The sequence below is a fragment of the Lissotriton helveticus genome, chromosome 5_1, assembly GCF_964261635.1.
Source record: "Lissotriton helveticus chromosome 5_1, aLisHel1.1, whole genome shotgun sequence".
Lineage (NCBI taxonomy): Eukaryota > Metazoa > Chordata > Amphibia > Caudata > Salamandridae > Lissotriton > Lissotriton helveticus.
The window spans coordinates 8,359,477-8,381,686 of record NC_136065.1 but is presented as its reverse complement, the minus strand read 5'-3'; positions in this window follow the sequence as shown (position 1 = coordinate 8,381,686).

The following is a 22,210-nucleotide window of genomic DNA, read 5'->3' as shown; positions in this document are numbered from 1 at the left end:
AGAGTTTTGTAGTGTGGCCAGTTGCCACTGTGGTACAACGCAAACACAAATCCTTATCCTCTCGCTGCTGCCAATGTTAGAAATGGGATCCCTGGCTGGCCAGGGCTTTCGCCAAAGTCAGTCAGAGACCACCACTCCTAAGTCAGGGCAAGGGAGTTACACGCCAAGATAACCCCTACTCACCCTCTAGGTAACGTGGCGCGAGCAGCAAGGCTAAACTTGGAGGCGATGTGAGTTAAGTATTTGTGCACGCACCCCAGCAACAACACCCAAGGCCCACCACAAAGGAAACTCCACACAAGGTTATATATAAAAATAGCCTTTGTATTACACCAAAACACATTAGATAAAACACACACTTTACAATGTGCCAGAGGCACGGGCAGAATTTACAAGGGATATGTACAAGACAGGGCCACATGGACCACTGTCAGGAATCAGCACTTTTAGAAGTAACACTTTTAGAAATAGCACTTTTTAGATCATAGAGTTATCACTGTAGCACAAAAATAACATACAACCAGTCACTACTGGTACCAGGTGAGCACCACCTATGCAACCCTCACTACCTTAGGAGATTACACTAGGGAACCTGGGCTCTGCTAGCACCATCTGTACTAGCAAGAAGGAAACCACCTAAGTATCGCTATACCTGTAGGGGTCTAAGGAAGGAAACACATGATGCATCACAATACATTCAGCGGTGTAAAAGGACAAAGCACATGACGCATAAAAACACATTCAGAGGTGCAAAAACAGCAAAACACATGATGAATAAACTACCCATTCAGAGGTGTAAGGAAGGAAACACATGATGAATAATCTACCCATTCAGAGGTGTAAGAGGAACACATGACGCATCAACACACGTTCAGCGGTGTAAGGAACAAGGCACATGATGCATCTACAAAACATTCAGAGGTGCAGCACACAGGGTGCGCAAAACATACTACACATTGTACATTTCCTAACACCGAAAAGCCATAGGACATAGATCATAACAGCATCTAAACCTCAGTTAGCGCATAATCACCTTTAGCGCAGAACTCATCACTGCGCCATCATCACATTAGCCACAACCTGTGGCAGTCCCTAGGCCAACTGGCCTCTCTAGGGCTAGGACGCCCTGTGTCCCAAATGTCAGGGGGCCTAAACGTGGCAGTTGCCCACAAAGTGCTGGGCAACTGGGTGAGGATGGGGCAACACGAGGGAGCCTCGCAGGCTCTGAATAAACAAAATGTCCCCCTGAGCCTCTCAGGGCTCAAAACGAAGCAATGCAGCCCCTCTGGGCTCTGAATACAACTGTGGGCAGGGGAGCCTCGCAGGGCTCAAAGAAGTGCCCCCTAGAGCCTCGCTAGGCTCTGAAAACAAAAATGCGATAGCAAAGAAATGCCCCCACAAGCCTCTCACTAGGCTCAAGGACTGTGTGGCAGTGTTGGAGCCTCTCGGGCTCAAGAACAAAGGAAAGGGCTGGGAGCCTCGGGGTGCTTCGCATCTGCCCGGAACATTGGAGTCCCTCTCGTGGGACTTGATAACAAGGGGGGCCCTCAGGAGCCTCACGGGCTCAAGACATCACCATGAAAAGGCCCTCGTGGGGCAACAACAGGACTAAGCACGAGATCGTGCTTCTGGGGGGGGGGGGTGCAGACACCGACAATGTGTCCCGGCACCCCTCCCTTCCTCTTGCGGCCAAACTCACCGGGTCTGGCAGCGGCGCTCTGCGGCGTCTCTCTTCCGGGCGGCGGTTCCAGCGGGGGGGGGGGGGGTCCTCTCCTCTTCTCGAGGACTCCAGCTCTCCGCGGGACCACCGGGGCCCCCAACAGCTCACGGGAGCCCCGGGCAGCATCTCGCCATCCTCTCTCCCGGCTTCTTCCTCCTGAGGTCGGCAGCGGAGGGCGGGACTTCCGGCCGGCCGCGCTGTGATTGGCCGGCCGGCCAAGCACTTCCGGGTCGTCGCGGGCAGCGCGGCGGCTCGCTTTAGATAGGCAGGCGGGGTCCCATTATGCGAGGAGTGGGCTCCCTCGTGATAAATTAATACCTCAGGACGGGGCAATGCCGGGTGGGCTCCGGCTCCAATTTCAAACCCCGAGCGAGGTGGGCACTCGCTCGGCAGGAAAACAGCGGCAATGTCCCGGGCAGGGTGGGCACCTGCCAGGGGACTCTAGAACCGGCAAAAGCGGCGTGGGCAGCCGCGTAAGGACAATGACAGTGCTCCCAAGCGCTAGGAAAGAAATACAGCGCTCCCAGGCGCTAGGCAGGCACAGAGAGCAACAAAAGTCCTTCAGGGGTCCATCAGCAAGCCAGGGGCTGGGCAGGACCCAGGGGGGGCAAGCCTTCCCCTGGGCCCAAGCAGCAGCATGCCCCTGGTAGATCCAAGTCAGAAACAAGAACATTTTAATGGGGTCACAGCCCCTCTTTTATACACCTCTTCTTTTGTCTGTAGGTGCAGGGTGGGGGCAGAACCAGTCGCCGCTGGTTTTGGAGTACCCTTGATGGCCCAACCACCCCTTTCATTCAACAGGCAGGCTAGGGTCATCAGTCGCACCACAGGGGGCGGAGCCAGCATTGTGTGGGGGAAACCCAGCCTCATTCAGGACACAGGCGCAGCCCCTCCCTCACATCAGCATGCTAATCTCTCCATTCACCACTGGGGCAGACCCACACAGACTCCTGGAGCCTGGCATCCCAGCCAGCTCCAGCCAATCACACGCCAGGCATATTTTACACTAATATGCCAACTCCTAGAAGTGGCGCTTCCGCACAAGACACATACATGCCACATACATCGTTGCGAAGCATTCAATCACACGAGTGTGCACATACCAAACTTGAGCATGCACGCCTCACGCATCAGGAACTACCAGGGACACAGACATTCCCCATGCATTCCTATGGGAGAGCAGGCCAATCTCACACACGTACTCAGGGAGCGCACGCACTTTACACTGCGCCACAGTGTCAAAGTGCGCAAAGACCAGAAATCACTATCACTGGGTCACAACCACAAAGCAAAAAGTTCAGGGGTGAACCTGCCAAAAGGGCCAAGTCCAACAGAGTGGCTGTCCTGATTCATCGAAGGTTGGCCTACACTCATGAGCGACAATGGATTGACCCGCTGGGTCGCTATGTGTTGTCCAGGGCATGATTGGTGCTGAGCCGGTAGTGTTTGGGAGCGTGTATGCCCCTCCCCCTCTACAGTGGTCCTTGGCTGAGAGGCAGTTTGAACTGTGGGCTGATATCCCGGAATCCCTAGCCGTGATAGGTGGCGACTGGAACGATGTTATGGATGTGTGCCTGGACCGCAGGAGGCTGCAGGGGACTGTAGCAGCTACCTCCCCTACAAGACTGAGAGCGATGGTGGACGGATTGGGCTGGGTGGATGTTTGGAGACATTTGCATGCCACGGTGCGAGAATATACCTATGTGTCTGCTGTGCATGGTTCCTTTTCACGACTGGACTATGTGTTTATGCCAGGACCGTTCCTTGATAGGGTAAGGGAGGCCACGATTCCGCCTAGAGGACTGTCCGACCACTCCCCTGTTGCAGTGCGGGTTGAGTTACACAAGAAACGTCAACCATTCCGATGGAGGATGTCCTCGTGGCATCTTCAACAGGCAGACTATACTCAACATATGCGAGGTGCAGTCGCCCACTACTGGCAGGAAAATCTGGTTGAGGGTATGGATGTTGTGGCAGTCTGGGAAGCCATGAAGCCTACACTGAGGGGCATAGACATAGCGTGGTGTACTGCTGCCCGTCGCCGCCGTCGTGAGGTCATTGTCGCGGCCGCGGCGTGGGTGGAGGTGCTAGAACAGCGGTGTCAGGGGAGGGGGGGATGACGTGGCGGTACGGCTGCTCCTGCAGGCACAGCAATCCTACGTGTCTGTCTTACTTGACGAGGCTCGACAAGCGTGGCTAGCCACGCCGAGCAGGATATATCAGTGGGGCGATAAGTCCTGCACCATGCTGCATAGGCTATGTCAGCATACTCTGCAGCCGGTCACACTGCCGGGCCTCACCGACGGTGAGGGAATTGCCATAACAGACCCAGCGACCCTGGCGATGAGCTTCGCCCATTACTACGCAGAGCAATATGCTCACCGAGACAGTCTCCCACCGGATGCGATTGACAAATTCATTGCTGACCTCCCCCCCCCCGTGCAGTCTCCGACGAGGCGAAGAAAGCCATGGACCTCCCCCTTACGGCTGAGGAGCTAGGGGATGCGCTAGGGCAACTCAACACGGGTAAGGCACCCGGACCGAGCGGGTTTCCCTGCGAATTTTACAAGAAGTTCCATCTTCAACTAGGACCTCACTATAGGAGGGCACTGGAGACAGCGCGAGAACGGGGTAGCTTGCCGGCGGATTGGCGTCATGCTGAAATTGTAGTTTTTCAGAAGCCGGGTAGGCCACCTGACCGGCATGAATCTTATCGCCCCATATCCCTGCTCAACATCGAAGCCAAGCTACTGGCTAAAGCGTTGGCAAACCGCCTTCTCCCTTATGTAGCTGACTTGGTCCATCCGGATCTGAAATGAAATGAAATGAAAATTGCACTTGTATAGCGCGTGTCTACCCGGAGGCCTCGTAGCGCTTAGGGGTTTTATGACGCATAGGGCGACACGACACAACATCAGACGAGCGCAGGCAGCTGTTGACGCCATGGGGGCCACCGGGGAGCGGGCGGCCTTATTACTAGCGGACATTGACAGGGCGTTTTATTCGGTCGGCTGGACGTACCTGTTCGCTCTACTGCCATGCCTCAACCTAGGCCCGGTGTTTATTTCATATGTCAAGCTGCTATATACTGACATCACTGCGTCTGTGCGAGTGTCTGGAGCGATCTCAGAGAAATTCTCGATTGCCAGGGGGACCCGACAGGAGTGCCCACTGTCCCCGTACCTCTTTGCGCTGGTCATGGAACCTTTGGCCTCTTGGGTGCGCATCGATGCGCAGCTTCGTGGCTTTGTGTGTGGAGGCGGGACTATCAGATAGAATTGCGCTCTATGCGGACGATGTCCTCTTCTTCCTGACTGACCTTAACCGATCTGGCCCTCGAATACTGGAGATAATGCGCATATTTGGTGAGGTATCAGGACTTTTTATCAACCCGCGCAAGTCGACCTTGTGGGTGCTGGGCGGGGGGACGGGTGTATACCCCTGGGTGTCGGCCATGCAGGTGGCGGTCGGGGGTCTGAAATACCTGGGAGTCTTCCTGTCCGAGTCCGCTGACATTGCATGGGAGCGCAACGTGCTGCCTGTGTGGGACAGAGTCCAATCGGACATCAAGACATGGTCTCGCATGCCCCTCAACATCTTCGGTAGGTCTGCGATCTTCAAGATGGTCGCCCTTCCGCGCCTACTGTATCAATTGCAGAACCACCCGCATAGGATTGAACCACAGTGGTTCCGTCGGGTCAATTCGGTACTGGGCCGCTTCCTGTGGGCGGGGGGTGCCGCCAGGGTGGCACTGCGGACATGCTTCCTATCCACATACTGTGGGGGTCTGGCCACGTCAGACCTCCTATCCTACTACCAGGCCTCCCACCTTTTGGTTCTCAATGAATGGTGGTATGGCGATAGACGAGACCCTGCATACGCCCTCGAACGCTCATTGATGGGAGATTCCACATTGCATACGCTATTGTACTCGGCTAGGCAACGGAGGGGGCTGCCGCGAGCCACACAGGTGGTCTTCATGATTTGGCGACAAGTACTGCGCCGTATGGGCTGGTGGGGTAGACTGACGGCAGAAACCCCACTGTGGAAGAATGGACAGCTCCCCGCATTGGCCTCGCTGACGGGGTTTGGCGGCTGGGATTCTATCGGAATTTCCTCCCTTGGACATGTCCTTATCGGGGTTACTCTCAAGTCCTTCCAAGACCTTAGCACTGAATTCCATATGCCCAAGACCCAATTCTTTAAGTACCTGCAATTCCGTCATGCGCTTGCGCCTAGTTTGGTTGGCTTGGATCAGCTCCCGGAATTTAGTCCGGTGGAAGCCAAGCTCTTCATGGGAGACCTCGTGGATAAAAAAGTATCCCGAATCTACCAAACGCTGATCACCCATTGCTCCTCTTCCCTACTACCGCTGAAAGAATCCTGGGAAACTGACATTGGTCCATTGGACGAGGATGACTGGAGGGAGGCCCTGGAGTCCCCCCGCGGGGCTGCCATTGCCGTGCAACTCCGCTTAATACAATTTAAATATCTGCATACGGCCTATTATACCAGGGAGAGACTATGGAAGGCTGGCCTAATTGCGTGCCCGGAGTGCCTGCGCTGTGGGACTGAGAGAGGTATGCTATTGCATACGGTGTGGTCCTGTGTTGGTCTGACTCGGTTCTGGAACGGTGTGTGGAGTTGTTTGTCAGAGGTGCTGGGATGGGACCTTCCCCGTACGCCCAGGCTGGGTCTTCTACATATCTTGGAGAATGTGGGTGGGAACATCTACAAACGCCACCTCTTGTTGTTGGGCCTGGTAGTTGCCAAACGGGATCTAGCGAGGGCATGGAAGGGTGAGCGTGCTCCTCCGCTGGGTGCCTGGAAAGCGGGCCTGGATAATTTTCATGGGATTAGAGCTACCTGTGTTGAAGCCAGGGGATGCCCCCGGAAACATTTCAAGATCTGGAAACGGTAGGCGGATTACAGGGGGTTAACTCTGGAGCCCCCAACAGACTTGGACGATGGGCTGCCTGTGGATGGGGACCCCCAGGCCTAGGGGGGCACTCGACGATTGCTGTACTGTAATCAAATACTGAGGCTGTTTGTGATCATGTGCATTTGGTTAGTGTGGGATAAGGGGTGGCTAGTTGGGGCCTTGGGTAGTTGGGGTGGTGGAGGGGGGCGGGCGGGGGGCTTTTTTTTCAAGTGATTAGGTTTGTATACACGTTGACATATGTCTGCCATTTGACAGTGCCCTCCTGATTGTGGAGAACTGTATCTATGCTCTGCCTAATCAATCAATAAAAACAGTTGTGAAAAAAAAGAACGATTAGAACAATATGTGAAAAATAAGTTCCTTTAAACATGCAAATAACATGTTACCAAAATTATTTCCATCAATTTCAAATAATTGCTCGCGTAATTCCACTTTTAGAAGCTAATGGCAGGCGTGGATAAGCACAGCAACCGTCTCCCAGAAGCTACAACGTACTATGAACAACTCCTCCCCCGTGACGTAGTTTGTCAAAATTTAGATAATTAAAATGAACGATTAAAACAATATGTGAAAAAAAACTTCTTTACAAATATGCAAATAACATGTTACAAAAATATTTCCATCAATTTGAAAGAATTGCTTGCGTAATTCCACTTTTAGAAACTAATGGCGGGCGTGGATAAACACAGCGACCGTCTCCCAGAAGCTACAACGAACAATGAACAACTCCTCCCCCGTGACGTAGGGGGTACAAAGCTCGATGGGGGAACGACGGCCGATAGCTTGGTTCTGAGAATCGCTGCACCCCCGTGACGTAGGGTGACGTAGGGGGTACAGCGCTCGATGGGGGTACAACGCTCGTTAGAACACCGCCACACTCCTGGTGCTTGACAGGGGCCTCCAGGTCTCACGCGTGTGGTTCCCAAGGGGAAGAGGGGGCCTTGACCCCTCCCGACCCCAGTGCCGATCCCCCAGCAGCTCCGCCCCAAAGGACGCCGGCTCCAGCCAACCGCAGCTCCTAGTGCGGCATCCGCTGGAATACGGTGAGTCTGGTGGGAGATTCCTGTGTGCTGAATCCACCAATCTGAATCTAATCTAATGGTGTATTAGCGGAATTGTAATTAAATGTTTGTATGTATTTTATGTACTTTTATGAGTGAATAACTCAAAATAAAGCATGATGATGAATGATGTTGTTGTTGCACTTGTAAACCTGCGAAGGCGTCCAAAAGCTACCTCACCCTGAAGCAGGTGCAACGAGGAGAAATATTTGTATATCCCCTTGTTATTTCCCCTGCATTATAGTGCAGCAATGTGTTATCCTACAAAACAAATGAAAAGAATACATAAACAAGCGAGCATATGCATTGGGGGCACATAATCAACAATAAAGACTATCATGAAAAGGGCATTTAGAAGACTTTCAGCTGCAAAGTTAGCACTTGGGAAATCCTTTGAATGCCGCAAAGCACTGCATATGGGATCGGATCCAGGCACTGATGCTAGTGTGTGAGAGAAAGAGCCTTATTACCAAGAGCTTGTATGTATGATCCTCATCATCCCTGTGTATACCGGCCCTCCAGAGGCCTTTAAGCCATACTTTATCGAGCACTTTATCGGTATGACTTGTGGCCTTGCATTTATTTTATTTTTGGAATGTGTGCAGTAGTCGTGTGTGAAAAGGGCTATACTGCGGCGAGTGTTCCCCGCATAACCCAGAAACACTTATCTTTCCACTAACATCTCACAACTTCTAACCCATTGTGCCAATGTGTCTTTTTTCAATAACAAAGGGCCCCGCAGCCCCTGCATTGCGGGAGGGGGGGCACCCTGCGCTCCAGGGGCCCCCTCGGCTCTGCAGACCCGGCCTCATGGTATGCACGCCCCAGCCCTGCCAAGGATAAAAGCATCGTCGTTAGACACATTTATAGCGCCTCCTTAACAAGCCGAGGCTAGCACTATAATTACACCACACTAGACAGAGCTCTTGGCAGCTTGCAGTGCGTCCCTGCGCTGCTTGCAGCAGGCTTGGGGGCTGACTTAGATGGTTACAATGTAAAACATTCACCCATCACGTGACCCCGGAGCTGCAGCACAATTTGTTTACTCAGGAAGTCTTCATGAGTTGAGTAAGTTATACCCAAAATCAATACTGTCGAGTCATCCTGCCAGGACAATGTCTGGGAATCCATTCCACTCCTATAGGCTGTGGGTGGGCGAGGGCGTAGCATAGTGTAAACTTTGGAAGCCAGCGCACGCAGCCGGGAGCCCGCCTCTGCTGCAGCTCCAACCGCGTTATACTGAGCGGGAGCACGGGGCTCCCAGCGTGGTAGTGAACACTTCAAAATTTGCAAACATTCCTGACAAGAATTTTCAATTCTATTAAGGACTAGGAGGCGAGGATTATGCTAGTCTCATTTCTTTATTTAGAAATGCCCAGCAGCCATGTAAAACTACATTACCCAGAAACACTTGGGTCACAACCATAGAGTCCGTACTATAAATAGCCATGAAGACATTCCCACTTCCTCTTTCTTTGGTGAGAAGGAAATCCAGGAAAGCAGTAAACAGTACAGGAAAAGTCAATGCACAGGCAAACCCCAATCCAGGGCAACGAAGGAAAGTTCAATACAGCAACTGCCGAAGGGAGAAACAGGAAACAATCTTCAAAGAAGAATGCAGGAACAGCCACGCCGCACTGCAGGCACGTCATTTGGGATCAGATCCTGAAAAAAGATACAAAGCCGTAATACACGTCCATCATAGACAGAAACATGTCAAAGAAGGGTGGGTAAAGAAAACAAGGCAATAGTACCAATTGAATACAGAGCAATTCATGAACATTTTTCAGTGAATACAATGTACAAACAATGGGTGGGATAATCCTCGCCTCCTAGTCCTTAATAGAATTGAAAATTCTTGTCACGAATGTTTGCAAATTTTGAATTCTATTTCAGGACAGGAGGCTCCGATTATGCTTGTTCAAAGCTCCTCCACCACAACAGAAGCCACAGTAGCAATAGGCTTAAAGTAAAAGGTCTTGAAAACAGAATCTGAGGACCAGTCGGCAGCTTTCATAATGTCCCACAAGGTGACACCCAACAAGAAAGCCTTAGAGGCCATGGCCCCACGGGCAGAATGAGCACCAAACACAGAAACATCAATGCCCGCTTCCCCCATAAGCCACCGTACCCAGCGAGCCAACGTGGCCGGAGTAACGGGGCGAAAGGGCTTCTGCAATGCAATCAACAATTGACCTTGCATATCAGAGCGAAGAAGAGAAGTACTCACCTCATAATCTTTAAGGCATTGGACAACACAAAGGTTAGGACGAGCAGGAAAGGAAGGATAAGAAATGACCTCAGTATTCGTTTTAGTGCGCCTGGAAAGGCGAAAGGTAACACCCTCAGGCGTGAAGCTACGCCCCGCAAGATCTAAAGCGCGGACATCTGAGACTCGTTTGCAGGAAAGCAAACACAACAACATAGTAAGTTTGGCCGAAAGTTGTTTACGGGTCAATAAAGAATTAATCGGCCAGGCTTCCAAGAAACGTAAGACAACCGAAACGTCCCATAAAGAAACATATTTAGGACGTGGAGGAGTAGCCAGACGAATACCTTTAAGAACCTTAGACACAAGTGGATGTTCTCCCACAGGTTTCCCCTCCACAGGAAGATGGCCCGCCGAAATAGCGGAACGGAAATTGTTTACTGTGCGGTACGCCAAGCCAGAAGAAGAAGATAGAGAAGCCAAAAAATTGACAATCAAAGAGACATCAGCTGATGTCGGATCAACTTGCTGTTGAGCACAACAAATCACTCCAACGTTTCCATGAACCTCTGTAACGTTTGTGAGTACCTGGGCCCCAGGCGTTGCTGAGAAATCTGGTAGCGTCCGCAGAAAGGCCCGACACCGCCCAACGTTCCCCGAAATCCGCCACGCCAGGAGAAGGAGGGAGCCTGACTGAACCAGGGGATGCGGATTCTGAAGCGGATCGAGCAGGAGATTCCACTTCTGAGGAAGAAGAAATGGCAATGCGCAAGCCATTTCCAGGAGAACAGGGAACCACGGCTGAGCCCTCCACAGAGGAGCAATCAGAAGCAATTCCGCCTGAAAGCGTGTCGCATAAGCCAGAACCCTGGGGAGCATCATGAATGGGGGAAACGCATAACATAGGGACGTCGGCCACGGTTGAAGGAAAGCATCCGTGGCCAGAGCCTCCGATCCGGTCTCCAACTGAAGAACTGGGGAAGTTGGGTGTTGAGACGGGACGCAAAGAGGTCGATCAGACAAGGGCCCCAAGCCCGAAGGAGCTGGCGAAACACACGAGGATGGAGACTCCAGTCGCTGAAGTCCTTCAGATACCTGGAGTTCCAATCCGCCACAAGATTGCGACAACCTGGAAGGTACTCCGCAATAACTGTGATCTTGTGCTGAAGACAGGAGTGCCAAAACTCCTTTGCAATCTCCGCCAACAATCTCGACCGAGTCCCTCCCAGCTTGTTGATGTATCGGACTGCCGATACATTGTCCATCCGAAGAAGGATACAGCAGTGGGACTGAAGAGGCGACAGGCATTTGATCGCAAACGATCCCGCCAGCAACTCCAAACAATTTATGTGGAGAGAAAGTTCATGCGGAGACCATCGTCCCCCTGTCGAGATCGGACCGCAGCGGGCCCCCCAGCCCCAACGACTGGCATCCGACTCGATCACTATCTCCGGAGAGGATCCGAAAAGAGCCCGGCCGTTCCAGGCGTCCATATGGTCCAACCACCATTGCATTTCCGACTTTGCCTCCTCCTAGAGAGGAATCTGGTCGGAATAACGAAGGCCCCCGTTGAAGATGCTGAATTTTCAGGCGCTGTAGCGCCCGATAGTGCAGCGGAGCCGGAAATATCGCTTGCAGGGAAGACGCTAAGAGACCGACAACTTGTGCTAACGATCTCAATGATACAGTCTGACTCGAGATAATGGAAGTCAATTCCCGTTTGATGTAATGAATCTTCTGATGGGGTAGCAGAAGTTGGCAAGTGAGGGAGTTGACCCTGAACCCCAAAAAATCGATCACTTGAGTAGGATGTAGCACAGACTTGGGAACATTCACTAGAAAACCGAGGGACTGAAGAAGATCTATCGTCCAGTCCAGATGAGTCATCAGCTTGACAGGACAATCCGCCAGAAGGAGGATATCGTCCAAATAGATGATTAAGCGAACCCCGCGACTGCGGAGAGACTCCACTACCGGACGTAACAGCTTCGTGAAGCACCAAGGTGCTGACGAAAGGCCGAAGGGTAGAACCTGATACTGATACCAAATCCCCAGCCACTGAAACTGCAGAAAGCGGCGGTGGGGACGGAAGATCGGAACAGAGAGGTAAGCATCTTTGAGGTCCAGACGAACCATCCAATCCCGTTCCCGCAGGAGATCCCTCAGTAGATGGATGCCCTCCATCTTGAAGTGACGATAAACCACTCCTGCATTGAATTCCTTCAGATTGAGAGCCAACCTTGATCCCCCTCCCTTCTTCTCCACCAGGAAGACTGAACTGGCAAAACCCTGAGGGTGGCGCACTGTCGGCACAATTGCCTCCTTCAACTCCAGAGACTTGAGCTCCTCTGTGATGAACTCTTGACTTTGCTTTGAGAATTGAAGGGGAAAGGGAGGACGAGACTGGCGTAAGGGATGATAAAACTCGATTTTGAATCCCTGAACCGTCTCCAGCACCCAAGCATCGCTGGAGATTGCGCGCCAATTGGCTAGAAAATGGCGAATCCTGCCCCCCAGAACAACACTGCATGCAGGAAGAAGTCTCACCTGAAGTGGCGGAATCCTGATATCCTCCGGAGGCGCCACCTGAACGTCCTTTTTTGTATTGGCCGTGTCCTTTTCTGGAAGAGTAGAAATTTGAACGTTGGGCGTAGCCCGAATCCTGCTGGCCTCCCCTATGGGACTGATACCCACGTTGACTGGGTGTTTGCTGAACACGGCCGGACGAGCGTCCCCTGTATCGTCCGGCCCTGTTGAAAACCGGACGCATGGCCCGCTTTAAAGTCGCTTGGGCTTTATCAATACTGCTGAAAGTACTGACAAAATGGGTGAGCTCCTTTAAGAAAGGTTGGCCGAAAAGGAGGCCCTGAGCCGCAGCTCCTGCCTCAGAAGCCGAACGTTCGGCCAATTTTGGGTCCAACTTAAGAAGAATGGATCTGCGACGCTCACTAGAGAGCGCAGAGTTGGCGTTCCCCAACTGACAAATTACACGCTGCGCCCATTCAATCAGCTCATCCGTGTCAACAGTGGAGGATGCCTCCTTGGCCATGAAACCCAGATCCAAGATCTTAGTGAGAGGTCCCAGGAGATCCAAGACCTTGTCCTGACAAGCCCGCCAGGACCGATCCAGACCCTTCTTGGGGTCCTTAGAAAACTTTTTCAAATAGGTCAACATGGTAGGGTCGACCTCAGGCGTGTCTGCTAAGTTGTCCGCCAAATCAGGCCTCGGACACTCGGAGCGGAGACGCGCACGCACATCTCTATCAAACGGTTGACGGATATGTTGTTGAACATATTCCGCCACAGCCGGGGAAGGGAGCCACGCAGTGGAATGAGGATGCACAATGTCTGCAGGCTCGAAATTCAAAACAGGAGGATGACTGGGCGCATCAACAAAATGTTCCTTACATTTTTTCTTCTTCGGTGGCGGAGGAAGAACCTCAGAGGAAGACAAGGAGGACTGGTCATCACTGTCCATGCCAACCGGAAGAGTCTTGGATTTGGAGGAGGATAAGGACTGCGCCAGCCTGCGAAAATCTGAAGAATGGGGATTGCCAGGGGAAGAAGAGGATGTCTTTGAAGGGACCCAACCTTGTTGGCGCGCATATTGCGTCAAATGGCGCTTCAGGGGCGTGATGGCACGCACAAGCGCCTTATTCATAGAATGCTGAACCCCTTTGTCAAGGGCCTCAACCAGGTCCTGCTCAAGGAACTCCGTCCCCTCCTCCTCGTAGTCACCTTCCTCATCATAGTAATAAGTATCACTCATGGTACACAGGTGGTGTACTGTCAAAATGCCCACAAGGTGACGTAAACAATCAGGCATGCCAGAGGCAGAGTCTGAGGGAGTGAAAAACCTCTTCAGCAAGCAAGTGGAAAGGCAGACAAACTGCACAGAAAACGTTAGAGGGTGGAGGGAGGGCTTGCTTACAAAAACCACAACAAAAAATCCCACTCTCGGCAAAGCCTATGCAATAAATTGTCAACCGGGACTCTTTCCTGAGTTCCGGTGTCAAGGGAACAGCTGCGAGGCCGTGGGCGTGTACGTCCGCAGACGAACCTTCAATGCCGGCGTCTCACTCGAAAGAATGCCAGACGTGCGAGGAATGCAAACCGCGCATGCGCGGTAACCGGCCGCCTCACAGCACAGGAGCTGCTCGCGCAAGACGTGCGCGAGGCAGCTCGTCCCCAAAGAACTCCACTCCACTTGAAAAACGGGACACAGGCGGCACGCGCCCAGACCCTGGGAGGTGACACACGCTCCCTGCCGCAACGCCGACCGAAAGTATCAAACACGACGAGAAGGCAACAACAGCGCAACAGCGCACCACAAAGCGGCAGACAGCGCGAGCAAAGCGCTAACAAATAAATGCATATACAATAAGTAATAAAGGTAAATAGAATGAAAGCACTTAACTGGCTGCGGAGCAGCAAAGAAAGAGGAAGTGGGATTGTCTTCATGGCTATTTATAGTACGGACTCTATGGTTGTGACCCAAGTGTTTCTGGGTAATGTAGTTTTACATGGCTGCTGGACATTTCTAAATAAAGAAATGAGACTAGCATAATCGGAGCCTCCTGTCCTGAAATAGAATTGCTACCACCCCCGGCAGACTTGTGGCCACCACTATGTGTGGCCTGGTGCCTTAGCATTGCAGCCTGGTCCAGGTATGTAAAGTTAAATTTAAGAGTTCCATGCCAGTCAGACCGTACTATCGCGTTTGAGTGTAAAATTTAAGCATATGCACGGTAGACTGCCTCAAGGTATGAGCGTGTGCGTGGCTGAATTGTGTCTTTTTACACACTGGTGCGGTGAAAGTGTGAGAGTATCTGTGTACCCAGTGCGCACCTCTGAAAAGATGCTGTCAACACAAACCCACAATCCTAGCATTGGCACTCTTCAGATTGACATAAGAAACGGCTGTGCAGGAAAGAGCTGTTGTAATACAGAGCAGGATTCACAATTGCTATAGTTGCCTCTAAGAACGGGTGCAAGAGTATAATATTTTTAAAGGAAGTGAAACATCTAGAAAGAAAACAGCGGAACGGGTGGAAAGTAGTTGGAAAATTAGCATGCGGTTCAGAGAGAGAGTAGAGGTGCATTTGCCTTGTGGCCTGGTGAGGTATTCTCCACAGAATAAAATGTGCCAATGGGCCTTTTGCACCCAAATCCTCCCATTGCCTTACCCAATACCCCCCAAAGGCCCGTAAATCCTGCAGTAGCGTCCCCCGTGCAAAACATGCATATTTGGTCAATAGTGAGGGGTGTTCTTTTGCACAGTGTGCATGCCATGCACGTTAAGTTCTGGTGCTTTATTTTTTGTTGTAGCTGCAGCCTCAGTAGGCCCCGGTTGTGACTGCGTCAGAAGTAGAAAGAAGGTAGCCGTGTTCTCTTTGAAGTACAGGACAAACCACACTAGACATGACAGTCTGCTCTGACCTCACTCGATTTGTGCAAACGGTCATGCTAGGGAGTCATATGTCTCTGGGGACATTCCACTTTATTATTTCAATACTGTCGCATTCAGGCCAGTGTTTCATGCAACCGTGGAGTTTCATGTCACAGAGCACGACAAGGTGGGTGAGGGAAGAATGCCCCCTACCTAATTTTTTCAGGAGCTGTGACAAGACACTAATGCAAAGAGAGAAGGAGAGGGAGAGACTAGTCAAGATAGGAAGAGAAGAGGGACATTGTATAGAAAGGCAGGGGAGTGCGATGAAGTTGCAGAGGTGTCAGACAGAAAAATCGAGAAGCTTAGAGGAAAAAGGGGGAGACTTGGGAAAGAAGATAGAGCAAGGGAAAGGTTGGGCAGGGGAGAAACAGGCAGTGAAATATATGGGTCACATGGTAAGTAAAACGCTGACAACTGAAAAGAGACAAACTGCAAGATGAAAATGGTCAGGAAAGAACCAGAGAGCAGAGCAACAAAGATGAGACTAGCACCGATTTAGTTAGGGAGGAATCAAATCAAGTTACATCTCCTCTGCATTGATTGGAGTCACTGTCTGCCAGCCTGTGTGATGATTATACATTTGTTTAACAGTAAGACCAGTTTACAAGGGCCATAAGTTAGTGCCCTTTATTTTCTGGTGCTTTTCAGCAGTTGTAAGATCTTAGAATTTCTGATTGCTCAAGTGGGTGTAATTTCTAATAGTTTTATGGTTCCCTCGTCTTCATTCCTTGATTTTGCTCGCAAGAAAGTGTCACTCTTAGGCCTTGAAATGTCACTCATAATTATTCTGAAATTATAGAAATGTCATACATAGCAATCTGAAACCTTGGCAGCTATGACGGCCAGGCCTCAGAGGCGGCTTTTCATTAATTAAATGGTGCGCAAATTCAACTGCGCACGTGCGGGCCCCAGCCGGGCCTCAGTCTAAGGCCCTTCCCTTCATTAATTAAAGAGGAAATGGTGGTGGATGCGCTGCACGCAGTTGTCTCCTCCACTCTCCCCGGTCTTCAGGCTGAGGCTGGTCCATTGTCATGCGCATTGCGAAGCGCAATTAAAAGTGCGCTTGTCGGACTTGAGGTTAGGCATCCCCAGGACTCAGCCACGCGGTGCCAGAGACTGAGAAGGACCGTCCAACCCTGCCTTGCCATAATTTAAATTATTACCAGCCCCAAGCCCTAGGCCCTGGCTGGCTGGCGCTAGCCTTGCCCTGCCCTGTCTTCTATCGGCTGCCCCCTCGCGCCTGCCTCTGAAGCTGCAGGTGGTAGCCCAGGCCTCAGCCCTCAGGTAAGTGAGTCTATCTGAGTCAGGAGTGGTCCGTGGGTGGTGGCGATAATTTGATGAGATCATAATTTGATGATTGATTTGGTGGAGCCCAGCTTGGAATAAAAGTAAAGTAAAACGTAATATAGTAGGCCCAGACAGTGAGTGACATGTGAGTACCGCGTTGCGGGGGGGGGGGGGGGAGGGAGAGGAGGAAGCCTCTTCATTAATTAATGGTGTGCACGCCAGGGTCCCGGCTTGGGCCTGTTCCCGCACACGTTTATTGCAGTGCACAGCCCCATGCATAGCACTGTATTGTAGTTTAATTGCGTTCATATAGCGCTTACTACTGTTGCAATCGTCTTGTGTGAAAAATTGCAGCGTGATCCCAGTGAGGGTAGTGCTAAGGGCATCTGTGCATGACTAAAACACTTCATCAAACAGAATGGTGCCACACGGCAGTCTGTGCACCCTAAATACAAGGGTTGACAAAGACGATTTGTCATCACAGCACTTTTTTACAGGAAAATTATTTCTGATGTGAGCGCCTCCCAGAACTGGGCTTCTGTATTTGAAGCTGGCACTTCTGGAGAAAATGTGCGTTTTTTTATTGTCTCTTTCTTTATAGTTTACTGTTTTATGCAAACAGATCAGACAAACTTTTCAAAGTTGGGAAATACTTTTGGGACTTTGAGAATTGATGACAGGTGATTACCCCTGAAATCCAAGGATGTGGTAGTGAGCATTCATCTTGGATTCAGGAGCTGGGTCAGATTTTCAACAAAGCTGCTTTTCAATGGTAAGCTTCTTTTACATTCAATGTATCCTTGATATCCTGAAAATCTGGTTTGGATGCCTGTCTTGTGGACCTTCACTGGATTCTTATGCCGTTAAGTAGTCCAGTCTTATCCCCTATGGCAGCTGTCCAAGAGAAACAAGCAAATGAGAGTTACAATAAAGCCAACAAATGGTAAGCGATGGACAGTTTGTGAGCCCACTATTAGAAGACAAAAGGTCAGACCAGAGACAATTCATGTGCTGTCTTGGACGAGACCTAAAATTATGTTATTATTATGAGTGCACCTGCTGCATCATACTTACTCATGGAGATGGACCAAAGGTGAACAATTACCATGATTATGTATCACGAAAATCTGCATTCTACTTTTTAAAACAATATCTCCACAGAGAAATTCTGCACCCCCTTTAAAATGGTCATATTTCATTTTTCTTTTCCACCTCGAAAGCACACTTAAGCCCAAATTCACAAAGATAAGTTCATATCTGTTGATCCACTCATGTGTAGCTCTACAATTACACATGGGTGTAAATCTGTACTCCTTTTAAGTTTACCATTTCCGAGTTTAGATTTGTCCCAGGTGTAGACTTAGACCTAACAGTTTCCGCCCCCGTATAAGGGGTGGGGAAAGACTCCTACGACTGAATTTATATGTGAAAGTTACTGTTAGTAACTTTTCTCCTGTTTGTGGAGATCACCTCTACCTGGATTGAGATCTCCCTATAGCAAAACACAGGGAGGTTTATTAATCTTAATTTAAGCAAATCAAATTAATGAAAAACAAAAATAGAACATACATTTAAACAAAGAATGTTAACCTATGACTACTTAACGGAAAAATATATAAGCCACTACCTCCTAAAATTAACTTGGTATTCAATTGTAAATTAATTTAAATATATTAATTAATTTTTAAAATATTATTTTCGAACAATACTTTAAAAGTATCATCCATCCTCGCCTGCATTTTTATTTAATTTGTAACACACTTGGTTATAAGTTATGGTTTTAATTAATTTTAATGTGTTTATTAGACTTTTTAAACAAAGTTAAAATGTAATTTAATTTATTCCAAATGCATGACGTATAATATATTCAAAATAATAAAATGTAGAATTAGCCCTAATGGGGTGATAGTGCTATGGCCTACCTCTAATACTTTCAATGGAAGTGTGTTTGCATTCCAAAGGCAGGCCACGTGTGGTGCTTGACTTACACCAAGTCTGGGTTGGAGAACATTACCCACATATAACTATTTTGTCACTATTAGGGCTGTAGTAGAATTCGAAATGTATTTTGTGAATTAGCGAATCGCTTACTCTTATATGGCTGTGTGTTCTATATCAGCACTTCCCTCTCTAAACCCTTCTTAAATTTAAACCCCACCCATTTTGTAGCAATTATCCCCCATTTTCCCACCACTCACTCTTGTCCCTCTCACATTTACTAATAAATCCTACACGTATTTGTGTGATCATCTCAGCCACCGGGCGCAGAACTATGCACAGAAAAGACTGGATACGCAGGGTTGGAAATCTCTGGCCTTGGGTTTGTGAATTGCATTTTGTAGTCTGTGAAGTAGTACTGCTGGAGTACTGATTTACGTATTCCACAATTGTAAAGAAGTTCAAACGTGGATAATAGGTGAAATAAGTATTTATTATAGAATAGGATCCCATCCACAGGATAAAGAGTCACCAGTAGCAAGGTCCAAGCTCAACTGCCTAGCTAGTCTAAACATCACAACTACAGAATCTGTCAGAGCATTCTAATGCATGTGGCAACCTGGCAACAGGCTGCATAACCAAGATGCTCAAGATGCCACACATCTCCCTCCTTATAACAGATAAAAATAAACAGAAAACATTATCTTACAAAGTCATTCAAACGAGTAGGTATACGTGTAATCCTTGAAGATTTCCTTGTGATGACAGGACCAGCCATAGCCCGATGAGATGAGGTAGTTGCCGAAGAACCAATCACAGGGTGATGAGATGAGATACCTGTAGGTGAAGAACTTGACACAGGAGGTTTGGAATTGTCAACAAAATCTTTCTTGATCACCACAACTCTGTTCAAGTTCCAAATGCGATGATCAGTTGTTTTGACAGCATTGCCTAAAACCTTGATGACCTGAATGGGCTTCAAAAATGAAGCAGATAACATCTTGTTCTTCTTACATGGATTTCTTATAAGAACCCAATCACCCACATGCACCACCGTGTGTTTTACAGAATGTTTCAAATCATGAATCCTTTTCCTAGCTTGTAACTTTTTCTCCTGACCTACCTTCCAATCCTCACTTTCATTAGGAACCTTGAGATGCAAATCATTCACCCAAGGCGGGGAGACCAAAGTATTTGGACATCTACCTCTGAAAAGCTCAAAGGGTGTTTTGCCCGTAGTGGCATGTGGTGATAACCTGTAAAGTTTAACTTTATCAAAAACATCAGATTTCCAATCTGAACCTGCAGATTTAGACATTCTAATTGTCTCCTTGAGCACACGGTTAAATCTCTCCACGGTGCCATTCGTCTCTGGGTGATAGAGAGACGATTTTTTATGTTTAACACCATGTTTAGACAAGAATAATTCCATCTCCCTAGAGACAAGTTGACTCCCATTGTCCGTCAAAATGATGCTGGGAATGCCCTCCCTAGCGAAAAGTTTCTCCCAAAAAAATATAACATGTTTGGACTCTATGCCACAAGTGATAGCAATCTCTGGCCACCTTGAAAAGAAGTCTATTAAAACTAAGACATACCATTCAGACCCAGCTGAGTATATAGGCCCAAGGATATCCAGGCCAACTTCTTCCCAAGGGCTATTTGGAAGCGTTCTGATAATCATGGGCTGAATCTTGGGCTTCGCCACCTTCTCACTCAAAGCACATTCCATACAGTTCCTAACTTTCCTCTCAATTTCCAAATCCATGTTGGGCCACCAGTACGACATCCTCAAATTCCCTTTTGTCTTTGAAATGCCCATATGTCCACTATGAGCTAATGAAATGAGCTCACTTCTAATAGATATCGGGGGAACTAGCCTAGTACCTCTGACAAGTAATCCATCATATTCAGATAACTGATCTTTAACATGCCAAAATTTCTCCAGTAAGTCTCCATCTTTTGGCTTGACCTTCCATCCAACCTTGATCAATTTCAAAATCTCCATAAGAGTCAAATCTTCCTGTGAGGCCTCCAACCATTTACACTTATCAATGACACCCTCACCAACTGAACAAACCATTTCATCCTCACCTTCCAAATCCTCCTCCAAATCTAAATCTTCCTGAGAGACAAGACGAGATAAGGCATCTGCTACCTTATTTTCAACACCTGGCAGATACTTAACCTCAAAATCATAATCTTGTAATCCTACAACCCATCTTGTAATCCTACTGGAAACAGCATCAATCCCTTTTGTTTTTAGGATTTCACATAACGGTTTGTGATCAGTTCTCACTTCAAAAGTACTTCCCCACAAGAAGTTTTTCAATTTCTTTACGGCCCAATGTACTGCTAACGCTTCACGTTCTACCACAGAATATCTTAGCTCTGGACCCCTCAAACTTCTTGACAAAAACAAAATGACTACCTCACTCCCTTCACTCTTCTGTGTTAAAACTGCCCCTAATCCTTTCAAACTTGCATCTGTTATTAGAATAGATTTCTTCTCCGGGTCAAAGCTATTCAATTTGGGGGCATTGTTCAATTTTCTCTTCAGGACAGTGAATTCTTTTTCACATTCACCACTCCATACAAATTCAGTTCCTTTTTTTAACAACGATCTCATGCAAACACACAAAGAAGCAAAACCACAAATAAACTTGTTATAGTACTCCGCCATACCTAGAAAGCTAATCAATTCCTCTTTGTTCTTGGGAGAGGACATTTTCACCATGGTGTTAATCAGACCAGCTTTCGGTGAAATACCATCTCCCGAGATTGTGTGCCCAAGATAATCTATGGAGTTTTTCCTAAATTTACATTTTTCCAATTTTACTGTTAGACCAGATTCACACAAACGTTGTAACACACCAAGCAATCTTAGCTCATGCTCTTCATCACAGCTCCCAAAAATCAGAATATCATCTTGGTACACTCTCACCCCTTCCAAACCTTTTAAGACACCTTCCAAAGCTCTTTGAAAAACTGAGGCAGCTGATACCAGCCCAAAAGGAAGCCTCACAAAGCGAAAAGTGCCAAATGGTGTTACAAAGGCAGTCAGGTCTTTTGATTCTTCACCAAGTCTTATTTGATGATACGCGGATTTTAAATCCACTGTGCTAAAAACCTTCGCCCCTTTCAACAACATTAACATGTCTGTAATTTTAGGTAAAGGGTAGTGATCTACCACCACGCTCTTATTTAACTCTCTAAGGTCTATGCATAAACGAAGAGAGCCATCCGATTTCTTGGCGGCTACAATCGGAGCGACCCATTGAGTTGCTTCAACTTCTTCTATGATACCCTCCTTGACCAATTTCTCTAATTCTGCTTTTACTTGATCTCTAACAGTAATGGGGACACTACGTACTTTACAACAAACCGGTACAGCATCTTTCTTTAATTTGATGTGATGATCATAGTTCTTCAAACAACCCAATTTCTCAGTAAAGACAGTAGGGAAATTCTTTTTTAAGTTATCTGAGAAGGGCTCATCACAAACTTGGTTTGTATTGACAGAATTTGCGTTAACAAAGGGTAACTCCTTTAAGATGATGGGAGGAGAGGAATTTGGAACTAACATCACACCCAAATCTTT